Here is a 17,688-nt window from a genome sequence, read left to right on the forward strand (position 1 = left end):
TTTAATACCAATCCTTCTCAAACTGTTACAAAAAAATTGAATAAGATGGAATGTTTCCTAACACATTCTATGAGGCTGACATTACCCTCATATCAAAACCAGAGAAGGACAACACAAAGAAGGAAAATTACAGGCCAATATCACTGATGAACATAGATGCAAAATCCTCAAAAAAAAATTGGCAAACCAAATACAGCAATACATTAAAAGGATCATGCACCATGATCAAGTGGGATTCATTCCATGGGTACAGGGATGGCTCAATATCCACAAATCAATCAATGTGATACACCACATTAACAAAATAAGGAATAAGAATTAAATGATCATCTCAATAGATGCAGAGAAAGCATTTGACAAGATCCAACATCCATTTATGATAAAAACTCTCAATAAAATGGGTATATAAAGTACCTCATCATAATAAAGGCCATATATGACAAACCCACAGCCAACATCATACCCAGTGGTGAAAAACTATCCCTCTGAGAACAAAGCAAGACAAGGGTGTCCACTCTCACCGCTCCTATTCAACACAGTACTGGAGGTTTTGGCCAGAGCAATTAGGCAAGAAAAAGAAATAAAAGGAATCTAAATTGGAAAGGAAGAAATGAAACTTTCACTGTTTGCAGATGATATGATTCTATATGTAGAAAACCCTAGAAAATTTGTCAGAAAACTGTTAGAAATAATCAACAACTACAGCCAAGCTGCAGAGTACAAAATCAACTTACAAAATTCAGTTTCATTTCTATACACTAACAATGAACTAGCAGAAAGAGAAGTCAAGAATACAATCCCATTTACAATCACAACAAAAAGAATAAAATATCTAGGAATAAATTTAACCAAGGAGGTGAAAGACCTATACACTGAAAACTGTAAGATGTATTCAAAGAAATCGATGATGAGATAAAGAAATGGAAAGATATTCCATACACATGGGTTGGAAGAATAAACATAGATTTAATGGCCATACTACCTAAAGCAATCTACAGATACAATTCAATCCAAATCAGAATCCCAATGACATTCTTCACAGCAATAGAACAAAGAATCCTAAAACTCATAGAGAACAACAGAAGACCTCAAATAGCCAGAGCAATCCTGAGAAAAAGAACAAAGCTAGAGTCATCACAATACCTGATTTCAAAATATACCACAAAGCTATAGTGATAAAAACAGCATGGTATTGGCACAAAAACAGACACAAAGATCAATGGGACAGAGTTGAAAGCCCAGAAATAAACCAACACATCAATGGACAATTAATCCTTGACAAAGGAGCCAAGGACATACAATGGAGAAAAGAAAGCCTCTTCAATAAATGGTGTTGGGAAAACTGGACAGCCACATGCAAAAGAATGAAAATATACCATTATCTTCACCATACACAAAAATTAACTCAAAATTGGTTGATGACTTGAATGTAAGACCTGAACTCATAAAACTCCTGGAAGAAAATATAAGCAATACACTACCTGACATCAGTCTTAGAAGCATCTTTTCAAATACCATGTCTACTCAGGCAAGGGAAACAAAAGAAAAAATTAACAAATGGGACTACATGATACTAAAAAGCGTCAAGGCAAAGGAAACCAGAACAAAACGATAAGACAACCCAACAACTGGGAGAAAATATTTGTAAATCATATATCCAACAATAGGTTAATTTCCAAAATGCATAAAGAACTCATACAACTCAACAACAAAAAAACAAACAATCTGATCAAAAAATGGGTGAAGGATATGAACAGACATTTTTCCAAAGAAGATATACAGACAGCCAACCAACACATGAAAGGATGTTCGACATTGCTAATTATTAGGGAAATGCAAATCAAAACTGCAACGAGATATCACCTTACACCCATCAGAATGGCTATAATTACCAAGACAAATACAACAAATGTTGGAGAGGATGTGGAAAAAAGGAAACCCTTATGCACTGCTGGTGGGAATCGAAACTGATGTAGACACTATGGAAAATATTATGGAGAGTTCTCAAAAAGTTAAAAATAGAAATGCCACACAATCCAGATATCCCACTACTGGGTATTTATCTAAAGACCTTGAAATCAATGCTATAAAGAGATTTATGCACACCTCTGTTCATTGCAGCATTATTCACAATAGTCAAGAAGTGGAAGCAACACAAGTGCCCTTCTGTGGATGAATGGATAAAGATGTGGCATATATATACAATGGAATACTACTCAATCATAAGAAAAGAGAAAATAGTCCCTTTTGCAACAAAATGGATGGTCCTTAAGGGTATGATGTTAAGCAAAATAAACTAGACAGAGAAAGACAAATACTGCATGATTTCACTCATATGTGGAAGATAAATACATGGATAAAGAGAACAAATTAGATGTTACCAGAGGGGTAGTAGGCTAGGGGTGGGTGAAATGGGTAAAGGGGCACATATGTATGGTGACAGACGAAACTTATACTACTGGTGGTAAGCACGATGAAGTCTATTCAGAAATTGATAAATAATAACGTACACCCAAAATTACAATGTTATAAACCATTATGATCTCAATAAAACAATCGAAAAGGAAATTGCATATGCATCATAATCCTTCTAAAGATATAAAGTTTATAATTTGTAATTAATACACACACACACAGAAAAATGAATAGAAGAAAATGCAGTAGAATGATCCCCTAGGAAAAGAAACTGATGTGTGATTTTTATTTACCTTTTTTCACTTTTCTATGTCATCTATGCTAATATCCACATTGTTGTTTGGGTCTTCATTACAGCAACCAAATCTGCATCCTAACTAATACATTGTTTTTGAGACTGTGAATTTGTATTTAATAAAATGGAAAAGGATCCATTTAGAACAATTTATAAAAATGCTGAAAGATAATTATTCAGTTTTCTGTATTTAAAAAGTATGACTTTTGAGGGTCTTGTTTGCTGTTCCAAACGAAATTAAGTTTCCCATAAAAACTCCGAGTCCTTAGTGGCATCCTGTCATAACTTAGAAATTGCCATATTGGATTAGCTCATAATCACTCAGCTCAAAACTTATCTCTTTGACAGAGAGAGATACCGAGGGACCATTCTGTTCCTTGATTTCCCCCTATGTGATTACCCCAACATATTAGCCATGCTTTCCAGGTTATCTCTAGTTTAATTTAATAACTCATTATCGATCTGTTAAGCATGCAAAACATGGATTCCATTTTTTCCCAGCTTTCAAGGAATGCAATAATAGTATTCTACTATCTTTTTTTGTTTGTTCTAACAACAGTTTTACTACAGGTGTAAATTCTTTCAATTAATGAGTTTGTGGTGTGTGTGTATGATTCTTAATAGTATTGTTATTTGTAACTTTTCATTCCCATTTATGCTCTTTGCAAAGTCTGAAAAGCCTGTCTCTTTTTAATGATGGCGAGGAGAACATGATGGGCTGCTGGGGAAGCATGAGCTAGCAGCTGAGCTGAACATTGCATGCCCAGTTCCCCCTGATATATGTACTGGATTGCTGAGAAACTGCCCTGCATTTCCAAGCATAGTGCGGATAGCACTTCTCTGTGGCATGATGGAGGATATCTAACAAAAACAATATTGGGTCAGAGCAAGAGATTTGATCAGTGTCTGTGACACAAAGCAAGAGAGTTTATCTCATGCTACCGCCAACATCACCTAGTTAATGTTCCCAATTCACATATTGGTCCAGTGTCCTCCACATCCAAACTTGGAATCCCTTTGAAGCCACTGCTACATGTTTGGCATTTCTCTCCTGGGTACACTTTGGGTTCACTTTTCTTTTTCAAACTCACCCTATTTGCCTTCCTGCTTCACGTGTTTTTTTCCTAGTTGCTGCTCCCGCTCACCTTGAAGCTCTTCTTGATTATCATGGCAGTTATGGGTTTTACTTAACATTTTTGATAAATACTCATTTTCTGTCATTTCTAAGGACTTTACTTCTGGAAAGTGATGGTATTTTAATCTATTTATAAAATATAAAATTTTTATGAACACCTTCCAAATGTATCTTACATGATTTGATTTCATTTTTGAAAACTCCTTAGTTCTTAAAAATAACGTTATATTTTAAAATCTTGGGGAACTTGGGGGGAAAATACATATCTTTATGAAAGTGATTATAACAAGAAAAATGGTTCTCCAGTCTTCTTTTCTGTCTTACAAATAATTGTGTTATAAAGGCCAGATGTGCTTTTCCAAAAGTATTTCAAAATTTTATTTTTGCTATTTAAAAAATTATATAACTATTTAAAGGGGTTTCATAATGTTTACTTGATTCTCATGAGTTTTTCACTTATAGAATTATATAATCTTTTATTTCTTATTACTTTTTACAGTTTTCCCTTTTACTTTTTAATATTTCCTATTATCTCATCTACGATTTCCAGGGGAAAAAGAATTTTAAATACAGAAGTCAGAATGGTTATGCTGGTATTTTTTTCTACCTAATTGAGATGAGCTAAATTCTGACCTTGCTATTAGGTTTTGTTTTGTTATGTTTTGTTTTGGTGAGGAAGATTGGCCCCGAGCTAACATCTGTTGCCAATCTTCCTCTTTTTGCTTGAGGAAGATTGTCACTGAGCCAACATCCATGCCAATCCCCCTTCATTTTGTATGTGGGATGCTGCCACAGCATGGCTTGTAGGTCTGCACCCAGGTTCTGAACCTATGAACCCCAGGCCACCAAAGGAGAGCACGGAAACTTAACAACTTCACCACTGGGCCAGCCTCTAGGGTGTTTTTTTTAATCAATTTATTCTTATATTTTAAACAAACATTGATTTGTAATATTTTCTGCTTTATTATTGGAGGCAGAAAAAAATCATGTAACAAGTTCTGACTTTTATATCTTTATTATAAAATGTATGATTTTATTTTAAAATTATACTATGTTCACCAAACCTCAGAGTTTCCACCTTTCTAACAGTGATTTTAACATTTATATGTAGTTTAATAATTGATATATATATTAATTTTATTGTGTAGTTTATGCACTTATATGTATCTTGTCAATTCCTTAATTTTGCTATAAGGCCTACTTTGGTGTTTTTAATCTCTTTCTTATTTGGAAGGTATAGATTCTAGTGTTTATTTAAAATATTATTATTTTATATTCAGGTCTGTTTAAATCCTAGTATAAACCCTCTTTATTTGACTATCAATATCAAGCATGGAATAGTATATATTGACTCTCCCCCATGTGAGATGAATTCAGCACATCCACTGGCTGTTACTGTTGAGCCACCAGATTTTAGTTTGGCAGCATTAAAAATAAAAGGAAAACAAAATAAATAGGAATACATACCCATTCAAATGTAATTTTTTTAAAAATTTTCTTGGGGAGGTTGAGGAGAATTCTACATTGCACATCACAGAATATTTCTATAAATGCCCTACATACATTTTTTTTTCTCCCATGGTTATATTCATTATGCCAATCATGACTTATCTCTCTCTTTTTTCTCTCTCTCAAGTAAAATATCTCTCCTTGCTCCTTTGTCTTCTCTCAAGTCTTTGTCCTCTCCACTCTCCTTCCCTCTCTTCTCTCTCCCTTTTTCTTTCCCTCAGCTCCTCCTCTATTCAAACTTGTTCCTATTCTCCCCCACCAATAGCTGTAGAGTTGCTATTGGTCAGTCTTCAGTTATTTAACAGATAAGTTTTCCTTCTCTCATTTTCTCTAACTCCCACTCATCACCACACTTAATAAATCAAATCATTTGGAGGGATTAGCTCTCTTTTGAAGAATTAGTAGTTGCATATAAATGTTTGTAACTATTGACCTATAACACTCTCCTACTAGCAAAATAAGTGATGGTCATACACAAAGAGAGAAGTGTTATCTATATTGTGGGTTCTCTACATCTTGAGGTTCATTGCCCAACCCCTTCCCTGTTCTCCTTCCCTACAGCATTGAATTTAGATTTACTGATGACATTTTATGCACAACATAAAAAGCACAATCCATAAAAAAATTGATAGGTTGGATTTCATTAATATTAAAAACTTTTGCTATTTGAAAGACATTGTTAAGAGAATGAAAAGATAAGTCATAGACTGGGGGGAAATATTTGTGAAACACATATCAGATAAAGGACTCTTATCCAAAAAATACAACGAACACTTAAAATTCAGTAATAAGAAAACAAACAACACTATTAAAAAGTAGACAAAAGGTCTAAACAGAACCTCACCAAAGAAGATATATGGATGGCAAATAAGCATATGAATAGATGCTCAACATAACTTGTCATTAGGGAAATGCAAATTAACACAACAATGGTGTACTATTATACACACATAGAATGTAGAGTGGCCAAAATTCAAAATACTGACAACACCAAATACTGATAATGATCTGGAAGAACATGAGCTTTCATTCACTCCTGGTGGGAATGCAAAATAGTACAGACACTTTGGAAGAGAGTTTAGACCTAGACTTACCATAGGATCCAGCAACTGTGCTCCTTGGTGTTTATCCAAATGAGCTGAAAACTGATGTCCACACAAAAACCTACACATGGATGTTTATAGCATCTTTATTCATAGTTGCCAAAATCTAGAAGCAAACAAAATGTCCTTCAGAAACTACTATATGTCTATACAAGGGACTATTATTCAGCAATAAAAAGAAATGAGCTATCAAGCCACACAAGGGCATATAAGAACCCTAAGCATATTGCTAAGTCAGAGAATCCAGTGTGAAAAAGCTATATACTATGTGATTCCAACTACATGAGATTCTGGAAAAGCAAAACAATAGAGACAGCAAACAGACCAGTGCTTACCAAGGCTTTGAGGGGAGGTAAGGAGGGAAGAACGGGTGGAGTGCAGGAGATTTTTAGGGCAGTGGAACTATTCTGAATGGGACTTTAATGGTGAGTACATGACATGATATATTTTCCAAAACTCATAGTACTATGCAACACAAGAATGAACCCTAATATAAACTATGGGCTTCAGTTAATAATAATGTATCAATATTGTTTCATTAATTATAGGAAATACATCACACCAAAGTAAGAATTGAATAACAGAGAAAACTTTAGGGGTGTGTGAGAGGGAGTATATGAAAACTCTGTGCAGTCTGTTAAATTTTTCTGTAAACCTAAAATCATTCTAAAAACTAAAATCTATTGATTTTTTTTAAAGTAAGACTGTTAAGAATAGCAAAGTCTTTTGCCCAACATTACAAAGCTACCTGGTAAGAAGCATATGATTAGATTACTGATATCAAGGTTTTCCCTTTACTATATTCTTCTATCTAATCCAAAAGGATCAATATATCATGATAAAAACTAGTTTAAAAAAATATTTTGAGGAATTACAAAACTACTTTATACTCACACCTCAGTTATAGAATGACGTTAGTTCCACTCTCCACACCTACATAGATGAGGTTGATCTAAGTTTGACAATTGATACGGAAGTGTAGTGGAAAGATCTTTAGCTGGAGTCAGAAAGATATTTTTGTTTTAATTGTGTTTTAATCATGTCTGGTCTTTAGTAAATATGTGGTCTCCATTAGGTTTTAATCTAAAGGATGGAAGATAGCATCTATCTCACAGACTTACTTTTAGAATAAGGTTTTAATTTAGCTGAAGCACATAATATAAGATTTGGCATTTAATAGCACTGCAATGAACAATGAATACTTCGTATAGCTAAATGTCTAGGAAATATCAGGCACTATTATTGTAAGATTGGATTTTATAGAGGTGAAATATTGAAAGTCCACTTAGAAAATATTTTGTCTTGCACACATTTTCCCTTTTTACTTTATAAATAGTAGAAGTTCATTACAGAAAGTTTAGAAGATGATGGCATAGGAGGATCCAGAGCTTGCCTCGTCCGACAGACACAACAAATTTACAACTGCATGTGGAATAACTTCTTCTGAGGCAGATCTGGAAACTGGATGAAAACAGCCTCCACAACAAGAGACAACACTGAGAAGGGTGGAAGAGGCAGAAATATAGCCCTGATGAGGAAAAGAATCACACCCTATCTGTGAGGTTTCCTGGTCAAAAACAATCTCAAAGTACAGAACTTTTCCCAGGGGAGCAAGGGATTTGGGCTCCACATTAGGCACTCCAGCCCTTACATCTAGCACAGGAGAGACAAGACCCCAAATCACCTGGCTTTGAAAAAGAATGGGAATTATGCCCAAGAAAACTATGGAACTTCAGGGAAAGGAAAATTTGCTTTTAAAGGGTTCACACACAGACTTACGCAACCCAAAAATCAGCGGAAAAACACTGGATAGAAAAGCACATAGTCCATAAGTAAAAGAGACTCTCTAGGCTTGTAGTGCCTCCTGGAGAGGCAGGAGGTAGCTGGGACCCCTCTCAGGGCCTGAGACACTGATGACAGATATTTTTGTGACCTCATTCAGCTGTGCTGACATGCAGGTACCATTTTGGAATCCTCCCTCTAGCCTGTTGGCATGTGGGCCTGCCCCACCCACTTGCACATCCATGGCAGATACGTCCAGCTGGACAGCACAGTCAGCTTGTGCCAGAGGCCTGGTTCACCCACCAGTGAGTCTGCAGCAGATGCATGCCACTGGGCATCACAAGCAGCCACAACAAGGGTCTGCCCCACCCAACAATGCACCTGCAATGGTCACATGCTAGTGGGCCTCACAGCCAGTGGTGCCAGGGGCCTGCCCCACCACCAGCATACCTGCAGCAACTGCAGCCTTACCACAACAGAAAGGCACATGCAAACCACACAGGAGACAGCCCTGGAGCATTTGGCTCTTGTGACCAAAGAGGAGTGTACTGCTGGGCCCCACAGAACATGTACTATATAAGGCCACTTTTCCAAGATAGGGAGATGTAGCTGACCTACCTAGCAGATAGAAATAAACAGAGAATTAGGCAAAATGAGGAGATAGAGAAATATGTTCCAAATGAAATAACACAAATCCTCAGAAAAATAACTAAGCAATCTACCTGATAAAGAGTACAAAGTAACAATCATACGGATGCTCACCAAACTCAGGAGAAGAATAGATGAACACAATGAGAACTTGAACAAAGAGTTAGAAATTATAAAAAAGAACCAATCAGAGTTGAAGAATACAATAACCAAAATGAAATATTCACTATTGGAATCAATAGTGCATTAGATGATACAGAAGAGTAGATCATCAATGTGTACAAAAGAGTAGAGAAAAGCACTAAAGCTGAACAGAAAAAAGAATTTAAATAAAGAAGACAGTTTAAGGGATGTCTGGGACAGCATCAAGCAACTAAAATTTGCACTTTAGTTGTCCCAGAAGGAGAATAGAGAGAGAAAGTAGCAGTGAATTTATCTGAAGAAATAATACCTGAAAATTTTCCTAATCTGGAGAAGGAAATACATCCAGGTCCAGGAAGCACAGAAAGTCCCAAACAAGAAGAACCCAAAGAGGCCCATACAAAGACACATTAACATTAAAATGTCAAGAATTAAAGATAAAGAGAGAATCTTAAAAGCTGCAAAAGAAAAGCAACAAGTTACTTACAAGGGAACTCCCATAAGACTATCAGCTAACTTTTCAGTAGAAGTTTTACAGACTAGAAGGGAGTGGCATAACATATTCAAAGTGTTGAAAGCAAAAAATCTGCAACCAAGAATACTCCACCTGGCAAGCTTATCATTCAGAATGGAAGGAGAGATGAAGAGTTTTCCAGACAAACAAAAACTAAAGAAGTTCATCACCACTAAACTGGTCTTACAAGAAACGTTAAAGGGCCTGCTTTAGGTGGAAAAGAAAAACCTACAAAGAGAAATAAGAAAATTATCAAAGAAACAAATAATACTCGTAAAGGCAAATATATAGTAACTGTAGTGGATCAATCAGTTATAAAGCTGGTATGAAGATCAAAAAGACAACAGTACTAAAATTATCTCTAGCTACAAAAAGAGATTAAGGGATACACAAAATTAAAAGAGGTAAAATATGATGTCAAAAAAATAAAATGTGGTGGTTGGAAGTAAAAATATAGTGCTTTTAGAATGTGTTAAAACTTAAGAGACCATCAACTTAATACAGATTGCTATATATATAGTTTGTTATATATGAACTTCACAGTAACCACAAACCAAAAAGTAATAATAAATATACAAAAGTAAAGAGAAAGGAATCCAAGCATAGCACTAAAGAAAGTCATCAGATTACAAGGGAAGAAAGCAAGAGAAGGAGAAAGGAACAAAGAAGAACTATGAAAACATCCAGAAAAAAGTAACCAAATGGCAATAAGTATATATCTATCAATAGTTACTTTAAATGTAAATAGACTAAATGCTCCAATCAAAAGACATAGGGTAACTGAATAGATTTAAAAACAAGATTCATATTTATGCTACATACAAGAGACACACCTCAGATCTAAAGACATGCAGACTGAAAGTGAAGGGATGGAAAAAGACATTCCATCCAAATGGAAACGAAAAGAAAGCTGGGCTAATAACATTTATATCAGACAAAATAGACTTTAAAACAAAAACTGTAACAAGAGATAAAGAACGCTGCATAATGTTAAAAGGAACTACCCAACAAAAGGATATAACACTTGTAAATATGTGCCTAGCATAGGAGCACCTAAATACATAAATCAAATGTTAACAGACATAAAATGAGAAATTGACAGAAATGTAATAATAGTAGGGGACTTTAAAACCCCACTTACATCAATGGATAGATAATCCAGACTGAAAATCAATATGAAACATTGGTCTTAAATGACACATTAGACCAGATGGACTTAAGAGATAATATACAGAACATTCCATCCAAAAACAGCAGAATACACATTCTTTTCAAGCACACATGGAATATTCTGCAGAATAGATCATATGTTAGGCAACAAAACAAGTCTCAGTAAATTTAAAAATATTCAAATCATGTCAAGCATCTTTTCTGACCACAGTGGTATAAAACTAGAAATCAATCATAAGAAGAACACTGGAAAACAGACAAACATATGGAGGCTAAGCAGTATGCTACTAAATAACCAATGTGTCAAAAAAGATATCAAAAGAGGAAACCAAATAAATACCTTGAGACAAATGAAAACAGAAACACATCAGTTCAAAATCCATGGGACACAGCAAAAGCAGTTCTAAGAGGAAACTTTATAGAGATACAAGACTATCTCCAGAAACAATAAAAATCTCAAACAAAAAAATCTAACTTTACACCTAGAGGAACTAGAAAATGAAGAATAAACAAAGCCCACGTAGTGGAAGGAAGGATATAATTAAGATCAGAGCAGAAATAAATAAAATAAAGACAAAAAATAGAAAAGATCAATGAAACTATATTACAAATGATTATGTACTAACAAATTGGACCACCAAGAAGAAATAGGTGAATTCCTAGAATCCTACAATTTTCCTAGACTGAATCAGGAAGAAATAGAAAATCTGAACAGACCTACTACTAGTAATGAAATTGAATCAGTAATAATAAAAAAAAAACTCCCAATAAACAAAACTTCAGGACCAGATGGCTTTCAGGAGAATTCTACCAAACGTTTAAAGAAAAGTTGAATAGTTAATATCTATCCTTCTCAAATTATTCCAAAAATTTGAAGAGAAAAGATTACTCCCAAACTCATTCTACAAGGCCAGCATTACCCTGACACCAAAACCAGACGAAGACATCAAAAAAAAAAAAAAAGAAAGAAAGAAAATTACAGACCAATATCCCTGACGAAAACAGAGGCAAAAATCCTCAACAAAATATTAGCAAACCAAATTCAACAACACATCAAAAGGATCATACACCACGTTTAAGTGGGATTTATTCCAGAGATGCAATGATGGTTCAATATCTGCAAATCAGTGTATACACCACATTAACAAAACAAAGGATGAAAATTATGTGATCATCTCAATAGATGCAGAAAAAGCATCTGGCAAAATTCAACATCCATTTATGATAAAAACTCTCATAAATGGATGTTTTTATCATAAACACATCAATATAATACATCAATCAATCAATAGGGAACATACACCTATATAGTAAAGGCCATATATAACAATTCCACAGGTAACATCATACTCAGTGGTGAAAAGCTGAAAGCATTTCCTCTAAGATCAGAAACGAGATAAGTGTGCCCACTCTTGCCACTTTTATTCAACATAGTATTGGAAGTTGTAGCCACAGCAATCAGACAAGAAAAAGAAATAAAAGGTATCTAAACTGGAAAGGAAGAAGTAAAACTGTCACTATTTGCAGATGACATGATACTTTATACAGAAAACTCTAGAGACTCCACCAAAAAAAGTACTAGAACTAAGAAGTGAATTCAGTAAAATTGCAGGACAAAAAATCAACATTCAGAAATCTGTTGCATTTCTATACACTAATAACAAACAATCAGAAGAGAAGTTAAGAAAGCAATCACATTTATAATTACATCAAAAAGAATAAAATACATAGGAATAAAGTAAACCAAGGAGGTGAAAGACCTACACTCAGAAAAGTATAAGATATTGAGGAAAAAAATGAAGATGACACAAGGAAGTGGAAAGATATACTGTGCTTGTGGATTGGAACAATTAATATTGTCAAAATGTCCATACTACCCAAAGCAATACAGATTCAACGCAATCCCTTTCACAATGCCAATGGCATTTTTCACAGAACTAAAACAATCCTAAAATTTGTATGGAACCACAAAAGACCACAAATAGCCAAAGCAATATTGAGAAAGAAAAGCAAAGCTAGAGGAATCATCCTCACTGATTTCAAACTATAATACAAAGCTATCGTAGTCAAAACTGTATGTTACTGGCGCAAAAACAGATACATAGATCAATAGAATAGAATAGAGAGTCCAGAAATAAACCCATTCATATATGGTCAATTAATCTATGACAAATGAGGCAAGAATATATAACAGGGAAAAGACAGTCTCTTCAATAAACGGTGTTGGGAAAACTAGATGGCAATATGCAAAAGAATGAAATGGGACCACTTCCTTAGACCATGCACAAATAATAAAGTCAAAGTGGATTAAAGACTTAAAGGTAAGACCTAAAACCATAAAACTCCTAGAAGAAAACAAAAAGAGTAAACTCTTTGACATCAGTCTTAGCAATATTTTTTTGGATCTGTATCCTCAGGCAAGGGCAACAAAAGCAAAAGTAAACAAATGGGACTACATCAGACTGAAAAGCTTTTGCATAGCAAAGAAAAACATCAATAAAACAAAAAGGCAACCTCCTGAATGGGAGAATATATTTGCAAATGATATGTCTCATTAATATCCAAAATATATAAAAAATTCATGCAACTCGATATTGAAAGAGAACAAATAATCCAATTAAAAAATGGGCAGAGGACCTGAATAAATGTTTTTCCAAAGAAGACATACAGATGCCAACTGGTACATGAAAAGGTGCCCAACATAACTAATTATCAGGGAAATACAAACCAAAACCACCGTGAGATATCACCTCATACCTGTCAGAATGGCTATTATCAGAAAGACAACAAATAATAAGTTTTGTAAGTATGTGGAGAAAAGGGAACGCCCATGCACTGTTGATGGGAAGGTAAATTGGTGCAAACGTTATGGAAAATAGTATGGAGTTTCCTCAAAAAATTAAAAATAGAACTATCATACAATCCAGCAATACCACTTCTGGGTATTTATCTGAAGAAAATGAAAACACTAATTCAAAAAAGATATATGTACCTCTATGTTCAGTGCAGCATTATTTAGAATAGCGAAGATATGGAAGCAATCTAAGTGTCCGTCGGAAGATGAATGGATAAACAAAATGTGGTATAAATATACAATGTAATATTACTCATCCATAAAAAAGAATGAAATCCTACCATTTGCAACAACATGGATGAATCTAGAGGTTATTATGCTAAGTGAAATAAGCCAAAGAGAAAGAAAACTGGATGATTTCACTTACATGTAGATTCTTAAAAAACAAAACAAATGAACAAACAAAACAAAACAGAAACAAACTCATGGATACAGAGAACAAATTGGCGGTAGCCAGAAGGGAGAAGGATGAAAGAAAGAATGAAATAGGTAAAGAGAATAAGAAGTACAAAATTTCAGTCATAAAATAAACGTCATGGGAATGTGATGTACAGCATAGTCAAGAATATTAAAATAACTTTGCATGATGACAGATAGTTGATAGTCTTATCAGGGTGACAAATTTTGTAACACAAATAAAGTTGAATTGCCACATTGTACATGTGAAACTAATATAATATTGTATGTCAACAATACTTCAATTAAAAAAAGACAAAAAATAATTTTTTTTAAAAAAGGATGTTCATTATACAGTGTGAGGGTTAATTTTATGTGGCAACCTGACTGGGCCACAGGGTGCCCAGGTATTTGGTCAAACATCATTCTGGCTGTTTCTGTGAGGGTGTTTTTGGATGAGATTAACATTTAAATCAGTAGACTGAGCAAAGCAGATTGCCCTCACTAATGTGGATGGGCCTCTTCAAATCAGTTGAAGGTCTGAATAGAACAAAAAGGATGACTCTCTACCAAGTAAGAGAGTTCTTCCTGCTTGACTGCTTTCAAACTGGGCATAGGCTTTCTCCCTGCCTCCGAGCTCAAACTGAAACAACAGCTCTCCTGATTCTCAGGACTTTGGACCTGGACTAGAACTAAACCATCAGCTCTCTTGGGTCTCTAGCATGCCAAGTCACTTTGTAGATCTTGGGACCTACCCTCTTCCACAATTGTGTGAGGCAATTCCTTAGAATAAACCTCATTCTTTCTATATATATACATACCAAATCAGTTCCATTTCTCTGGAGAACCCTAGTACATATAGTGAGTACAACTTAAATCTTGTTGACTGGATGACAAAGTTACATCCTAACTTCTGTAAAGTCCACTTGCATTGAGGCTCCTCTTTTACTCATTAGGACTGACTTGTTTCTGCTCTTGTTTTCCCAAAACGCCTGACTTTACAACATGGGTAAACTTAGTGAGTCTGTTCTTAAGGATAATTGACTTATCCTTAGCTTCTTTTTAATTGCATTTCAGCACCATTATACGCTAAGTAGGATTTGATTCATACATATGAACATTATCAGCTTCCATAAATTTTTTTTTATTTGGTGGTATACCTTTTTTAATAAAACCAGTATTTATAAAGAAAATATAATTAGAGTTTTTAAAGGTAGGTAAGAAATGGGACTCATGTTTAGGTCATTCTTCCTTATAGACAACAAAAGAAGAGAAAACATTGTAAAATACTATCTACTGTGACTCCAAGAATTTCTGAAACACTATACTGGTATAAACAACTAGCAAAGTCTTCCACCCCAACTTCCAAAAAAAAGCATCATCATATAAACTTTAATCAAGAACATCAAACCTGAGAGTCAGCAGTTTCAAGTGTAGAGAAATAAGACTTTATTCTAACTATCGTTTAATGACTTTTTACCCTTCACAAATTGTGTAACTTTTATGGAACAAGTGTATTTAGAATTATTTCATTTTAAAAAGTTCTAAAATTACACAAGTGACATCATGTGGGAGCTTTTATGCCTTTCAGGGAAACAAAAGGGCATCTTTTGCTTTAACCAGCATAAGTCTAGGCTATTAGGCCAGTCAATTCTACACACAGGTGCAGGAAAGGCAAGTTTTGCCTCTGATGGGTTTAGTTGACATCATTACACAAATTTTCAGATAATAACATATCAATACATTTAAAAAACATAAAAGTTATTTTAAAATTCATTTTCTTTGTCACATTTTTATAATTCAAAGTTTTGGAGATATTCTTCTTATTCCCACATCTCTTTTTTCTCCCAGAGATACAAGTTATCATAGTGAAATTTTCTGACAGCTAAAATTCTTGCTTAATATTCTGTAATAAATGATTAGATTATATACATGTGATGTGTATCAAACGGCAATTTCAAACATTAAAAATATCTTCTTAACTGGAGGTTACCACTCTGAGTTTAAAGAATAAATCTTTAAATCACTTAATATTGTTAAATGTCATATTTTCAATTTCAATTATTTTAAATTTTTTATCAAAGTTCATCTTTTCAGTGTTTATATCAGATGTAAATATGCAAATGCCGTGGTTTCAGCATGTTGCCAGACTCCAAGTCACATTTTGTCTTTTTTGTTTGGACATTCACAGCACATTGTTTTTAAGATAACTGTGTGCTCCACAGAGCACCAAATTTCCCAAACAAACCACTCCAACCCACGAAATGCGCTGATGGTCTGTCTAACCCCGACAGCGATGATTTTGACATTGTGGAAATGAAGACAGCTAGAGCTCTGTGCCCTTTAAAAGCAGTCAAAATTGTTCAACATCAACAGAAAAAAACAGAAATTGTCACAATGCAAACATTCATTCCAACTTAAATATACTCTACTATAACCAAATACACAAATAACTGATCTGAGTTGACTAGTGTTTTATGTATAGAAGAGAAGGCAGTCTTCAGAAAACACAAAGAATTGACAGTGATAACTTACTGTAGAACATCAAAATTGGTGATGTAAAGGGAAAAAAATAAATAACGTTAAACAAGTTTCCTTAACAACAAACCAATTGACAGAAAAAAGAAAAGGATTTCATGTCTGCTCTGAACTATAAGCTGCTACATAATTTGCTTATTATTGACTATATAGAAAGGAGTATCTGATGTAGAGTTTTTTTCAGTACCTCAGTGTCCAAACGTCATGGAATTTTACCAACCTGTAAAAGCCATTTAAATACAAATGTTTTTCCATCCATTATTTAGAAGAAGACTATAAGAAAGATGAAACCAGAGAATTTCACTGGATTTTCAATATTATATTGAAATATCTGATTTATCTTTGTATTCTTCATTGTGCATGAATATGAGAAAGATCATGGTGAGAATATGTGGAATTATATTTATATGAGAAATGTATTGGGAAGATAATTTTGCAATAATGATAAGAACAAAATACTTTGGCAACACAGCAATGAGCCAGAATCCGTTTGGAAGCGCAGAGTGAGAAGTTTCTTCGTGCTATGTGGGGACTAACAGTGGACACCCAGAAGGATGCTAAACCCTCAAAGCAACAGCCAATGACATTTATCTATAGAAAATGTCTCACAGAAAATGAAATAATATCCAGGGATCCAATCAGATGCAGAGAATGTCAATACAGAATAATGTACAGGAAAAGGACTAAAACTGGTGGTTTTTGATGCTCGATGAAATACGGAATTCAGAAGACTATCTTCATTTGTATTTGGACTTGCTGTTAATGTTTCTCATTGTACGGATTTTGATTAGTGTATTTATCTTTTTGAATACAACTATACGTATATGATTTCATTTTAAAAGCCATATTGTACTTAGGTATCTGTTAATAGTTTATATAATGCAATTATATGATTTATGATTTAATTTTATTGTATATGTAATCTGACACACAATGAAAGTTAAAAGTGCTTCCTCGAACCATATTTTTAGTCAAAACCTAGAATCATCTGGGGTTCTTGTTATAAATGAAGCTTTCTAGGGCCTTCTAAAGGTCTGATTAAGTAAGTTCTTGGAAATCACTGTTTGACATCAACTGTTTGTAAATTCTCTAGCGTGATTTTGTATAGCATATACTAATGCACTTACTGTCAGTGTACACATATGATTCTGAGTTATATTTTTCATTTGTTACTTGGCATAGGCCTTT

General features: G+C 34.2%; 1 pseudogene; it reads left to right on the plus strand.

Moving 5' to 3' along the window:
• The first annotated feature begins 17,023 nt into the window (after window positions 1-17,023).
• LOC106822576 (DNA-directed RNA polymerases I, II, and III subunit RPABC4 pseudogene) lies at window positions 17,024-17,213 on the plus strand (annotated as a pseudogene).
• Window positions 17,214-17,688: the final 475 nt, after the last annotated feature.

Source organism: Equus asinus, chromosome 3 (genome assembly GCF_041296235.1).
Source record: "Equus asinus isolate D_3611 breed Donkey chromosome 3, EquAss-T2T_v2, whole genome shotgun sequence".
Lineage (NCBI taxonomy): Eukaryota > Metazoa > Chordata > Mammalia > Perissodactyla > Equidae > Equus > Equus asinus.